Source organism: Leuciscus leuciscus (genome assembly GCF_965113295.1).
Source record: "Leuciscus leuciscus genome assembly, chromosome: 18".
Lineage (NCBI taxonomy): Eukaryota > Metazoa > Chordata > Actinopteri > Cypriniformes > Leuciscidae > Leuciscus > Leuciscus leuciscus.
This window is the reverse complement of record NC_138742.1, coordinates 36,239,176-36,252,981: the sequence shown is the minus strand read 5'-3', so window position 1 is coordinate 36,252,981 and position 13,806 is coordinate 36,239,176. Positions and strand designations below refer to the sequence as shown.

The 13,806-nt window shown below is 39.6% G+C and overlaps 1 long non-coding RNA gene across 2 annotated transcripts in view; it reads right to left on the bottom strand.

The window, feature by feature from the left end:
* Nucleotides 1-1,258: 1,258 nt before the first annotated feature.
* Nucleotides 1,259-13,806, bottom strand: part of LOC309480371 — a 134,536-nt gene continuing 121,988 nt past the window's right edge. For both annotated transcript variants that reach the window (XR_014199600.1, XR_014199601.1), the window contains exons 2-3: nucleotides 13,404-13,529; nucleotides 1,259-1,293 (exon numbers count right to left, since the gene is read on the bottom strand). This is a non-coding gene — a long non-coding RNA (uncharacterized lncRNA). The remainder of the gene's footprint in view (nucleotides 1,294-13,403; nucleotides 13,530-13,806) is intronic.

The following is a 13,806-nucleotide window of genomic DNA, read 5'->3' as shown; positions in this document are numbered from 1 at the left end:
CCTAGTGGTTAATCTTTTTATTCAAATGCTTATAACTTTGGGTGTGGTCGACTTATTTTCACGAGACTCATCTAATTAGACTCCTGAATCCTTGCCGAGTCCTACGATACCAAACATGCTAGGTTTCGCCTTACGGTTTGTGTAGCATTGTGATTTAGCGCTTAAAAAACATTTGGCTATATCTGCGAAACCGCTAGTCTGATCGAGACGAAACCACCGTCAGAAGTTTGGAAACATAGGTCGATAGCTATATGACAATGCCCAAATGCGAAAATATTGATAGTAAGGGGTAGTAAAATTCAATCAAAGTCATGTGTCAGTCATTTTTTACGTGTTTTTTCATATAAATGTCTATAACTCCGAAGCGAATTGAGATATTTTCACCAAAATTGACACAGATATGTATGGGCTCACTCTGAGGACACATAAAAAAAATGGTGTGACTGAGCCTCTTGGTGGCGCTATAATAGAACAAAACATGAAATTCTCATTGACTTCAATACAGTTTTGTGAAATAAAATGCTATACTAAACAAATGCATTGGTGTTATTTAATGAAACTCAGAAAGTGCCTTCAGCGCCATTTCCTGAAAGTACCCAACATATTTCAAGACAGCGCCACCTAGTGGTCAAAAGTTATAACAAAACTTCTAAAAATGCTAATAACTTTTGAATAAATCTGCCTATTGAAATGCCACTGGTATTAATAGATTCCTTGGGTCAAGCCGAGAACATAGAAACCAAGTTTTCCTTATTTGGCCTAACTTCCTGTCCGCCATCTTGATTTTCATTCAAAACATACATTTTCGAACTCCTCCTACACCGTTTGTCCGATTTTCACCAAAATCGAATCGTATCATCTCCAGACCGTGCCAACTAAAAGTTATCGATTTCGTCTCGATTGACGAAACCGTTTTCGTATAGCGCAGCAGCAAAGTTGATGCATGATGCTAAAAGCACTATTCAGGCTTTATCTCTGCAATGCCTTGACATATTGACACCAAACTTAGTATGTGTCATTGTCACTTCACTCTGACCACATCACATCAGTTTTGTAACTGCGCCACCTATTGGTCGAAAGTGATAATGCATTAAATCATATTTTTATTTACTGTTTCTATGAATTTTCAGGCATTTTGCCTAAAATCCTCTTTAACGTCTTTAATTGCTCATTGTTGCAGTTGGTCTGACACTTTCAGCAATGTTGGCATGTCTTGTCATCTGATTGTGCTTGGCCCCGCTAAATGCTGCTTGCAGCTTTAATTAGGGGCCAAGCACCGAAGGTGCTAGGCACCTATTGTATCTGTTCCCGTTCCTATTATTATTATTCTTCCTTCTTCCGACTGGGAGTCTATGGCAGCCCATAGAACCGATTGCGGGAAAGTTGTTTTGGTTTGACATTCTGATAGAGGACAGTCCCAACATTAAATACACCAATTTTGGTGTTTCTAAGTCATTCCCTCTAGCGCCACCACCTGTCAAAATTTTCACTTTTATTTTGCTAATAACTTTTTAACCGTAAAGTCAAACAACAAAATTCCTTTTTCCTCTGATTCGTGAGCTCATGACTGTTCGATTGCACCCTATGACGTAATTTTCCGTCATAAAATATGGCCACCATCTTGAATTTTCCAAAACAGCTACTTTTTTGAACTCCTCCTAGGCCGTTGCTCCAATTTCCACGAAAATTGAATCAGATCATCTTCATACCATGCCGACAAAAAGTTATGGAATTCGTGTTGATTCATCAAACCGTTCTCGAATACAGCGCAAACAAATTTTACGTAGCGCTTGCGAAAATAGACACAAGCCTGTATCTCCGCAACGCTTTGTCGTATTCAGACCAAACTTGGTACATATCATCACAAGCATGACTTGAGGCTACATGCTGCGTTTCGGCGCAGTGCCACCTACTGGTCCGGAGATATGAAAAATGGCTGTTTTTGCTTATAACTTCTGAATGGTTTGTCCAAAAATCATAAAAGTGGTCTCGTTAGATTCAGGGCGTCATGCTGAGTCGACTGATATCCAATCTTCCCAGATCAGTCATTTTGGCTGTCGGCCATTTTGAATTATGTGCTAAAATGCTGTATTTTATGAACGCATGAACGGATTGTTACGAAACTCAGTATGGGTCATCAGCACGATGTCCTGAAGGAGCCTGAGAAGTTTCGAAACAGCGCCACCTAGTTGGGAATTTTTTTCCCCAAATGCTTATAACTTTGGGTGTGGTCGACTTATTTTCACAACAGTCATCTCTTTAGACTCCTGAATCGTTGCCGAGTCCAACGATACCAAACATTCTAGGTTTTGCCTTACGGTTTGTGTAGCGTTGTGATTTAGCGCTTAAAAAACATTTGGCTATATCTTCGAAACCGCTAGTCCGATCGAGACGAAACCACCGTCAGAAGTTTGGAAACATAGGTCGATAGCTAAATGCCAATGCCCAAATGCGAAAATATTGATAGTAAGGGGTAGTAAAATCCAATCAAAGTCATGTGTCAGTCATTTTTTACATGTTTTTTCATATAAATGTCTATAACTCCGAAGTGAATTGAGATATTTTGACCAAACTTGACACACATATGCATGGGCTCACTCTGAGGACACATAAAAAAAATGGTGGGACTGAGTCTCTTGGTGGCGCTATAACAGAACAAAACATGAAATTCCCATTGACTTCAATACAGTTTTGTGAATTAAAATTATATACTTAACAAATGCATTGGTGTAATATTATGAAACTCAGAATATGCCATCAGCACCATCCCCTGAAGGTACCCAAACTATTTCGAGACAGCGCCACCTAGTGATCAATTGTTATGACAAATTTTCCAAAAAGGCTAATAACTTTTGAATAAATCTGGCTTTTGAAATGCCACTGGTCTTAATAGATTCCTTGGGTCAAGCCGAGAACATAGATACCAAGTTTTCCTTATTTGGCTGAACTTCCTGTCCGCCATCTTGATTTTCAGTCAAAACCTACTTTTTCGAACTCCTCCTAGACCGTTTGTCCGATTTTCACCAAAATCGAATCGTATCATCTCCAGACTTTGCCAACTAAAAGTTATGGATTTCGTGTCGATAGACGAAACCGTTTTCGTATAGCATAGCAGCAAAGTTGAGGCATGATGCCAAAAGGACTATTCAGGCTTTATCTCTGCAATGCCTTGACATATTGACACCAAACTTTGTATGTGTCATTGTCACTTCACTCTAACCACATCACATCAGTTTTGTAACTACGCCACCTATTGGTCGAAAGTGATAATCGTATTTTGAATGACTTTTTATACGATTTTTCAGCCATTTCGCCTAAAATCCTCTTTAAATGTATTTAATTGCTCATTGTTGCAGTTGGTCTGACACCTTCAGCCATGTTGGCATATGCTGTCATCTGCTTGCGCTTGGCCCCGATAATTGCTGCTTGCAGCTATATTTAGGGGCCAAGCACCGAAGGTGCGGAGGCACCTATTGTTTTTGTTCCGGTTCTTATTATTATTATTCTTCTTCTTCTTCTTCCGCTCTGGGAGTCTATGGCAGCCCATAGAACCGCTTGTGGGAAAGTTATGAAATTTGGCACAATGATAGAGGACAGTCCAAAAAGTCACCATGCCAAATTTGGTGTCTTAAAACCAATCCCTCTAGCGCCACCACCTGTCCAAAATTTCACTTTTATTTTGCTAATAACTTTTAAACCGTTTGGCCAATCAACAAAATTCTTTTTTCCTCTGATTCCTGAGCTCATGACGATTCGATTGCACCCTATGACGTCATTTTCCGGCTTATAAATATTGCCGCCATTTTGAATGTGCTGAAAAAGCTATTTTTTCGAACTCGTCCTAGACGGTTTGTCCGATTTGCACGAAAATTGAACCAGATCATCTTCAGGCAGTGCTGACAAAAAGTTATGGAATTCAAATTGATTCGTCAAACCGTTTTCGAATAACGCTCGAACACATTTTACGTAGCGCTTGCGAAAACAGTCGTAGGGCTGTATCTCCGCAACGCTTTATCGGATTCAGACCAAAATTGGTACATGTCATCACAAGCATGACCTGAGGCTACATGCTGCGTTTCGGCGCAGCGCCACCTACTGGTCCGGAGATATGAAAAATGGCTATTTTTGCTTATAACTTCTGAACAATTTGTCCAAAAATCATAAAATTGGTCTCGTTAGATTCAGGGCAACATGCCGAGTCGACTGATATCAAATTTTACCATATCGGCCATTTTGACTGTCGGCCATTTTGAATTTTGTGCTAAAATGCTGTATTTTAAGAACGCATGAACAGATTGTTACGAAACTTGGTATGGGTCATCAGCACGATGTTCTGAAGGAGCGTGAGAAGTTTCGAAACAGCGCCACCTAGTGGTGAAATTTTTTTTTCAAATGCTTATAACTTTGGGTGTGGTTGACTTATTTTCACCAAACTCATCTCATTAGACTCCTGAATCCTTGCCGAGTCCAACGATACCAAACATGCTAGGTTTCGCCTCACGGTTTGTGTAGCGTTCTGATTTAGCGCTTAAAAAACATTTGGCTATATCTTCGAAACCGTTTGTCCGATCGAGACGAAACCACCGTCAGAAGTTTGGAAACATAGGTCGATAGCTATACACCAATGCCCAAATGCGAAAATATTGATGTTTAGGGGTAGTAAATTCCAATCAAAGTCATGTGTCAGTCATTTTTTACGTGTTTTTTCATATAAATGTCTATAACTCTGAAGCGAATTGAGATATTTTCACCAAAATCGACACACATATGTATGGGCTCACTCTGAGGACACATAAAAAAAATTGTGGGACTGAGCCTCTTGGTGGCGCTATAATAGAACAAAACATGAAATTCCCATTGACTTCAATACAGTTTTGTGAAATAAAGTGCTATACTAAACAAATGCATTAGTGTAATATTACAAAACTCAGAATGTGCCATCAGCATCATCCCCTAAAGGTATTCAAAATATTTCGAAACAGCGCCACCTAGTGGTCAAAACTTATAACAACATTTACAAAAAGGCTAATAACTTTTGAATAAATCTGGCTACTGAAATGCCACTGGTCTTAATAGATTCCTTGGGTCAAGCCGAGAACATAGATACCAAGTTTACCTTATTTGGCCAAACTTCCTGTCCGCCATCTTGATTTTCATTCAAAACCTACTTTTTCGAACTCCTCCTAGACCGTTTGTCCGATTTTCACCAAAATCGAATCGTATCATCTCCAGACTGTGCCGACTCAAAGTTATGGATTTCGTGTGGGTAGACCAAACCGTTTTCGTATAGCGCAGCAGCAAAGTTGAGGCATGATGCTAATAGCACTATTCAGGCTTTATCTCTGCAATGCCTTGACATATTGACACCAAACTTTGTATGTGTCATTGTCACTTCACTCTGACCACATCACATCAGTTTTGTAACTGCGCCACCTATTGGTCAAAAGTGATAATGCATTAAATCATATTTTTATTGACTGTTTCTATGATTTTTCAGCCATTTCGTCTAAAATCCTCTTTAAATGTCTTTAATTGCTCATTGTTGCAGTTGGTCTGACACTTTCAGACATTTTGGCATGTCTTGTCGTCTTATTCTGCTTGGCCCCGGTAATTGCTGCTTGCAGCTATATTTAGGGGCCAAGCACCGAAGGTGCGGAGGCACCTATTGTATCTGTTCCCGTTCTTATTATTATTAGGGGCCAAGCACCGAAGGTGCGGAGGCACCTATTGTATCTGTTCCCGTTCTTATTATTATTATTATTATTCTTCCGCCATGGGAGTCTATGGCAGCCCATAGAACCGATTGCGGGAAAGTTGTTTTGGTTTGACATTCTGATAGAGGACAGTCCCAACATTAAATACACCAATTTTGGTGTTTCTAAGTCACTCCCTCTAGCGCCACCACCTGTCCAAAGTTTCACTTTTATTATGCTAATAACTTTTGAAGCGTAAGGCCAATCAACAAAATTCTTTTTTCCTCTGATTCCTGAGCTCATGCCGATTCGATTGCACCCTATGACGTCATTTTCCGGCTCATAAATATGGTCGCCATTTTGAATGTGCTGAAAAAGCTACTTTTTCGAACTCGTCCTAGACGGTTTGTCCGATTTGCACGAAAATTGAACCAGATCATCTTCAGGCAGTGCTGACAAAAAGTTATGGAATTCAAATTGATTCGTCAAACCGTTTTCGAATAACGCTCGAACACATTTTACATAGCGCTTGCGAAAACAGTCGTAGGGCTGTATCTCCGCAACGCTTTATCGGATTCAGACCAAAATTGGTACATGTCATCACAAGCATGACCTGAGGCTACATGCTGCGTTTCGGCGCAGCGCCACCTACTGGTCCGGAGATATGAAAAATGGCTATTTTTGCTTATAACTTCTGAATGGTTTGTCCAAAAATCATAAAATTGGTCTCGTTAGATTCAGGTCAACATGCCGAGTCGACTGATATAAAATTTTACCATATCGGCCATTTTGACTGTCGGCCATTTTGAATTTTGTGCTAAAATGCTGTATTTTAAGAACGCATGAACGGATTGTTACGAAACTTGGTATGGGTCATCAGCACGATGTTCTGAAGGAGCGTGAGAAGTTTCGAAACAGCGCCACCTAGTGGTGAATTTTTTTTTTCAAATGCTTATAACTTTGGGTGTGGTTGACTTATTTTCACCAAACTCATCTCATTAGACTCCTGAATCCTTGCCGAGTCCAACGATACCAAACATGCTAGGTTTCGCCTCACGGTTTGTGTAGCGTTGTGATTTAGCGCTTAAAAAACATTTGGCTATATCTTCGAAACCGTTTGTCCGATCGAGACGAAACCACCGTCAGAAGTTTGGAAACATAGGTCGATAGCTATACGCCAATGCCCAAATGCGAAAATATTGATGTTTAGGGGTAGTAAATTCCAATCAAAGTCATGTGTCAGTCATTTTTTACGTGTTTTTTCATATAAATGTCTATAACTCTGAAGCGAATTGAGATATTTTCACCAAAATCGACACACATATGTATGGGCTCACTCTGAGGACACATAAAAAAAATTGTGGGACTGAGCCTCTTGGTGGCGCTATAACAGAACAAAACATGAAATTCCCATTGACTTCAATACAGTTTTGTGAAATAAAATGCTATACTGAACAAATGCATTGGTGTAATATTACGAAACTCAGAATGTGCCATCAGCACCATCCTCTGAAGGTACCCAAAATATTTTGAGACAGCGCCACCTAATGGTCAAAAGTGACAATCAATTAAATCATATTTTTAATTACTCTTTCTATGATTTTTCAGCCATTTCGCCTAAAATCCTCTTTAAATGTCTTTAATTGCTCATTGTTGCAGTTGATCTGACACTTTCAGCCATGTCTTGTCGTCTTATTCTGCTTGGCCCCGGTAATTGCTGCTTGCAGCTATATTTATTATTATTATTCTTCTTCCGCCATGGGAGTCTATGGCAGCCCATAGAACCGAGCGCGGGAAAGTTGTTTTGGTTTGACATTCTGATAGAGGACAGTCCCAACATTAAATACACCAATTTTGGTGTTTCTAAGTCATTCCCTCTAGCGCCACCACCTGTCCAAAATTTCACTTTTATTTTGCTAATAACTTTTGAACCGTAAGGCCAATCAGCTAAATTCTTGTTTCCTCTGATTTCTGAGCTCATGGCAATTCGATTGCACCCTATGACGTAATTTTACGTCATTAAAATATGGCCGCCATTTTGAATTTTTCTAAAAACCTACTTTTTCGAACTCGTCCTAGACGGTTTGTCCGATTTGCACGAAAATTGAACCAGATCATCTTCAGGTAGTGCTGACAAAAAGTTATGGAATTCAAATTGATTCGTCAAACCGTTTTCGATAAACGCACGAATACATTTTACGTAGCGCTAGCAAAAACGGTCGTAAGGCCGTATCTCCGCAACGGTTTATCGTATTCAGACCAAACTTGGTACTTGTACTCACAAGCATGACCTGAGGCTACATGCTGTGTTTCGGCGCAGCGCCACCTACTGGTCCGGAGATATGAAAAATGGCTATTTTTGCTTATAACTTCTGAACAGTTTGTCCAAAAATCATAAAATTGGTCTCGTTAGATTCAGGGCAACATGCCGAGTCGACTGATGTCCAATTTGACCATATCGGTCATTTTGGCTGTCGGCCATTTTTAATTTTGTGCTAAAATTCTGTATTTTATGACTGCATGAACGGATTGTTACGAAACGTGGTATGGGTCATCAGCACAATGCCCTGAATGAGCGTGAGAAGTTTCGAAACAGCGCCACCTAGTGGTGAATTTTTTTTTTCAAATGCTTATAACTTTGGGTGTGGTCAACTTATTTTCACGAAACTCATCTTTTTAGACTCCTGAATCGTTGCCGAGTCCTACGATACCAAACATGCTAGGTTTCGCCTTACGGTTTGTGTAGCGCTGTGATTTAGCGCTTAAAAAACATTTGGCTATATCTTTGAAACCGCTAGTCCGATCGAGACGAAACCACCGTCAGAAGTTTGGAAACATAGGTCGATAGCTATACGCCAATGCCCAAATGCGAAAATATTGATGTTTAGGGGTACTAATTTCCAATCAAAGTCATGTGTCAGTCATTTTTTTCGTGTTTTTTCATATAAATGTCTATAACTCCGAAGCGAATTGAGATATTTTCACCAAAATTGACACACATATGTATGGGCTCACTCTGAGGACACGTACAAAAAATTGTGGGACTGAGCCTCTTGGTGGCGCTATAACAGAACAAAACATGAAATTCCCATTGACTTCAATACAGTTTTGTGAAATAAAATGCTATACTGAACAAATGCATTGGTGTAATATTACGAAACTCAGAATGTGCCATCAGCACCATCCCCTGAAGGTACCCAAAATATTTTGAGACAGCGCCACCTAATGGTCAAAAGTGACAATCAATTAAATCATATTTTGAATTACTCTTTCTATGATTTTTCAGCCATTTCGCCTAAAATCCTCTTTAAATGTCTTTAATTGCTCATTGTTGCAGTTGATCTGACACTTTCAGCCATGTCTTGTCGTCTTATTCTGCTTGGCCCCGGTAATGGCTGCTTGCAGCTATATTTATTATTATTATTATTATTATTATTATTCTTCCGCTCTTGGAGTCTATGGCAGCCCATAGAACCGATTGCGGGAAAGTTGTTTTGGTTTGACATTCTGATAGAGGACATTCCCAACATTAAATACACCAATTTTGGTGTTTCTAAGTCATTCCCTCTAGCGCCACCACCTGTCCAAAATTTCACTTTTGTTTTGCTAATAACTTTTGAACCGTAAGGCCAATCAACAAACTTCTTTTTTCCTCTGATTCCTGAGCTCATGACGATTCGATTGCACCCTATGACGTCATTTTCTGTCATAAAAACATGGCCGCCATTTTGAATTATTCTCAAAACCTACTTTTTCGAACTCGTCCTAGACGGTTTGTCCGATTTGCACGAAAATTGAACCAGATCATCTTCAGGCAGTGCTGACAAAAAGTTATTAAAATCTAGTTGATTTGTCAAACCGTTTTCAATAAACGCTCAAACAAATTTTACGTAGCGCTTGCGAAAACAGTCGTAAGGCTGTATCTTCGCAACGCTTTATCGTATTCAGACCAAAATTGGTACATGTCATCACAAGCATGACCTGAGGCTACATGCTGCGTTTCGGCCCAGCGCCACCTACTGGTCCAGAGATATGAAAAATGGCTATTTTTGCTTATAACTTCTGAACAGTTTGTCCAAAAATCATAAAATTGGTCTCGTTAGATTCAGGGCAAAATGCCGAGTCGACTGATATCCAATTTTACCATATCGGCCATTTTGACTGTCGGCCATTTTGAATTTTGTGCTAAAACGCTGTATTTTAAGAACGCATGAACGGATTGTTACGAAACTTGGTATGGGTCATCATCACGATGTCCTGAAGGAGCCTGAGAAGTTTCAAAACAGCGCCACCTAGTGGTTAATCTTTTTATTCAAATGCTTATAACTTTGGGTGTGGTCGACATATTTTCACGAAACTCATCTAATTAGACTGCTGAATCCTTGCCGAATCCTACGATACCAAACATGCTAGGTTTCACCTTACGGTTTGTGTAGCGTTGTGATTTAGCGCTTAAAAAACATTTGGCTATATCTTCGAAACCGCTAGTCTGATCGAGACGAAACCACCGTCAGAAGTTTGGAAACATAGGTCGATAGCTATACGCCAATGCCCAAATGTGAAAATATTGATAGTAAGGGGTAGTAAAATCCAATCAAAGTCATGTGTCAGTCATTTTTTACGTGTTTTTTCATACAAATGTCTATAAGTCCGAAGCGAATTGAGATATTTTCACCAAAATTGACACACATATGTATGGGCTTACTCTGAGGACACATAAAAAAAATGGTGTGACTGAGCCTCTTGGTGGCGCTATAATAGAACAAAACATGAAATTCCCATTGACTTCAATACAGTTTTGTGAAATAAAATGCTATACTAAACAAATGCATTGGTGTTATTTAATGAAACTCAGAAAGTGCCTTCAGCACCATTTCCTGAAAGTACCCAACATATTTCAAGACAGCGCCACCTAGTGGTCAAAAGTTATAACAAAACTTCTAAAAATGCTAATAACTTTTGAATAAATCTGCCTATTGAAATGCCACTGGTATTAATAGATTGCTTGGGTCAAGCCGAGAACATAGAAACCAAGTTTTCCTTATTTGGCCTAATTTCCTGTCCGCCATCTTGATTTTCATTCAAAACATACATTTTCGAACTCCTTCTACACCGTTTGTCCGATTTTCACCAAAATTGAATCGTATCATCTCCAGACCGTGCCGACTAAAACTTATCGATTTCGTCTCGATTGACGAAACCATTTTCGTATAGCGCAGCAGCAAAGTTGAGGCATGATGCTAATTGCACTATTCAGGCTTTATCTCTGCAATGCCTTGACATATTGACACCAAACTTTGTATGTGTCATTGTCACTTCACTCTGACCACATCACATCAGTTTTGTAACTGCGCCACCTATTGGTAGAAAGTGATAATGCATTACATCATATTTTTATTTACTGTTTCTATGAATTTTCAGGCATTTTGCCTAAAATCCTCTTTAATGTCTTTAATTGCTCATTGTTGCAGTTGGTCTGACACTTTCAGCAATGTTGGCATGTGTTGTCATCTGATTGTGCTTGGCCCCGCTAAATGCTGCTTGCAGCTTTAATTATTATTATTCTTCTTCCGCTCTTGGAGTCTATGGCAGCCCATAGAACCGATTGCGGGAAAGTTGTTTTGGTTTGACATTCTGATAGAGGACAGTCCCAACATTAAATACACCAATTTTGGTGTGTCTAAGTCATTCCCTCTAGCGCCACCACCTGTCCGAAATGTCACTTTTGTTTTGCTAATAACTTTTTAACCGTAAGGCCAATCAACAAAATTCTTATTTCCTCTGATTTCTGAGCTCATGCCGATTCGATTGCACCCTATGTCGTCATTTTCCGTCATAAAAACATGGCCGCCATGTTGAATTATTCTCAAAACCTACTTTTTCGAACTCGTCCTAGACAGTTTGTCCGATTTGCACGAAAATTGAACCAGATCATCTTCAGGCAGTGCTGACAAAAAGTTATTAAAATCTAGTTGATTTGTCAAACCGTTTTCAATAAACGCTCGAACAAATTTTACGTAGCGCTTGCGAAAACAGTCGTAAGGCTGTATCTTCGCAACGCTTTATCGTATTCAGACCAAACTTGGTACATGTCATCACAAGCATGACCTGAGGCTACATGCTGCGTTTCGGCGCAGTGCCACCTACTGGTCCAGAGATATGAAAAATGGCTATTTTTGCTTATAACTTCTGAACAGTTTGTCCAAAAATCATAAAAATGGTCTCGTTAGATTCAGGGCAAAATGCCGAGTCGACTGATATCCAATTTTACCATATCGGCCATTTTGACTGTCGGCCATTTTGAATTTTGTGCTAAAATGCTGTATTTTAAGAACGCATGAACGGATTCTTACGAAACTTGGTATGGGTCATCAGCACGATGTCCTGAAGGAGCCTGAGAAGTTTCGAAACAGCGCCACCTAGTGGTTAATCTTTTTATTCAAATGATTATAACTTTGGGTGTGGTCGACTTATTTTCACGAGACTCATCTAATTAGACTCCTGAATCCTTGCCGAGTCCTACGATACCAAGCATGCTAGGTTTCGCCTTACGGTTTGTGTAGCGTTGTGATTTAGCGCTTAAAAAACATTTGGCTATATCTGCGAAACCGCTAGTCTGATCGAGACGAAACCACCATCAGAAGTTTGGAAACATAGGTCGATAGCTATACGCCAATGCCCAAATGCGAAAATATTGATAGTAAGGGGTAGTAAAATTCAATCAAAGTCATGTGTCAGTCATTTTTTACGTGTTTTTTCATATAAATGTCTATAACTCTGAAGTCAATTGAGATATTTTCACCAAAATTGACACACATATGTATGGGCTCACTCTGAGGACACATAAAAAAAATGGTGTGACTGAGCCTCTTGGTGGCGCTATAATAGAACAAAACATGAAATTCCCATTGACTTCAATACAGTTTTGTGAAATAAAATGCTATACTAAACAAATGCATTGGTGTTATTTAATGAAACTCAGAAAGTGCCTTCAGCACCATTTCCTGAAAGTACCCAACATATTTCAAGACAGCGCCACCTAGTGTTCAAAAGTTATAACAAAACTTCTAAAAATGCTAATAACTTTTGAATAAATCTGCCTATTGAAATGCCACTGGTATTAATAGATTCCTTGGGTCAAGCCGAGAACATAGAAATCAAGTTTTCCTTATTTGGCCTAACTTCCTGTCCGCCATCTTGATTTTCATTCAAAACATACATTTTCGAACTCCTCCTACACCGTTTGTCCGATTTTCACCAAAATCTAATCGTATCATCTCCAGACCGTGCCGACTAAAAGTTATCGATTTCGTCTCGATTGACACAACTGTTTTCGTATAGCGCAGCAGCAAAGTTGAGGCATGATGCTAAAAGCACTATTCAGGCTTTATCTCTGCAATGCCTTGACATATTGACACCAAACTTTGTATGTGTCATTGTCACATCACTCTAACCACATCACATCAGTTTTGTAACTGCGCCACCTATTGGTAGAAAGTGATAATGCATTACATCATATTTTTATTTACTCTTTCTATGAATTTTCAGGCATTTTGCCTAAAATCCTCTTTAACGTCTTTAATTGCTCATTGTTGCAGTTGGTCTGACACTTTCAGCAATGTTGGCATGTCTTGTCATCTGATTGTGCTTGGCCCCGCTAAATGCTGCTTGCAGCTTTAATTAGGGGCCAAGCACCGAAGGTGCGGGCACCTATTGTTTTCGTTCGCGTTCTTATTATTATTAGGGGCCAAGCACCGAAGGTGCTAGGCACCTATTGTTTTCGTTCGCGTTCTTATTATTATTATTAGGGGCCAAGCACCGAAGGTGCGTAGGCACCTATTGTATCTGTTCCCGTTCTTATTATTATTATTCTTCCGTTTCTTCCGACTGGGCGTCTATGGCAGCCCATAGAACCGATTGCGGGAAAGTTGTTTTGATTTGACATTCTGATAGAGGACAGTCCCAACATTAAATACACCAATTTTGGTGTTTCTAAGTCACTCCCTCTAGCGCCACCACCTGTCCAAAGTTTCACTTTTATTATGCTAATAACTTTTGAAGCGTAAGGCCAATCAACAAAATTCTTTTTTCCTCTGATTCCTGAGCTCATGCC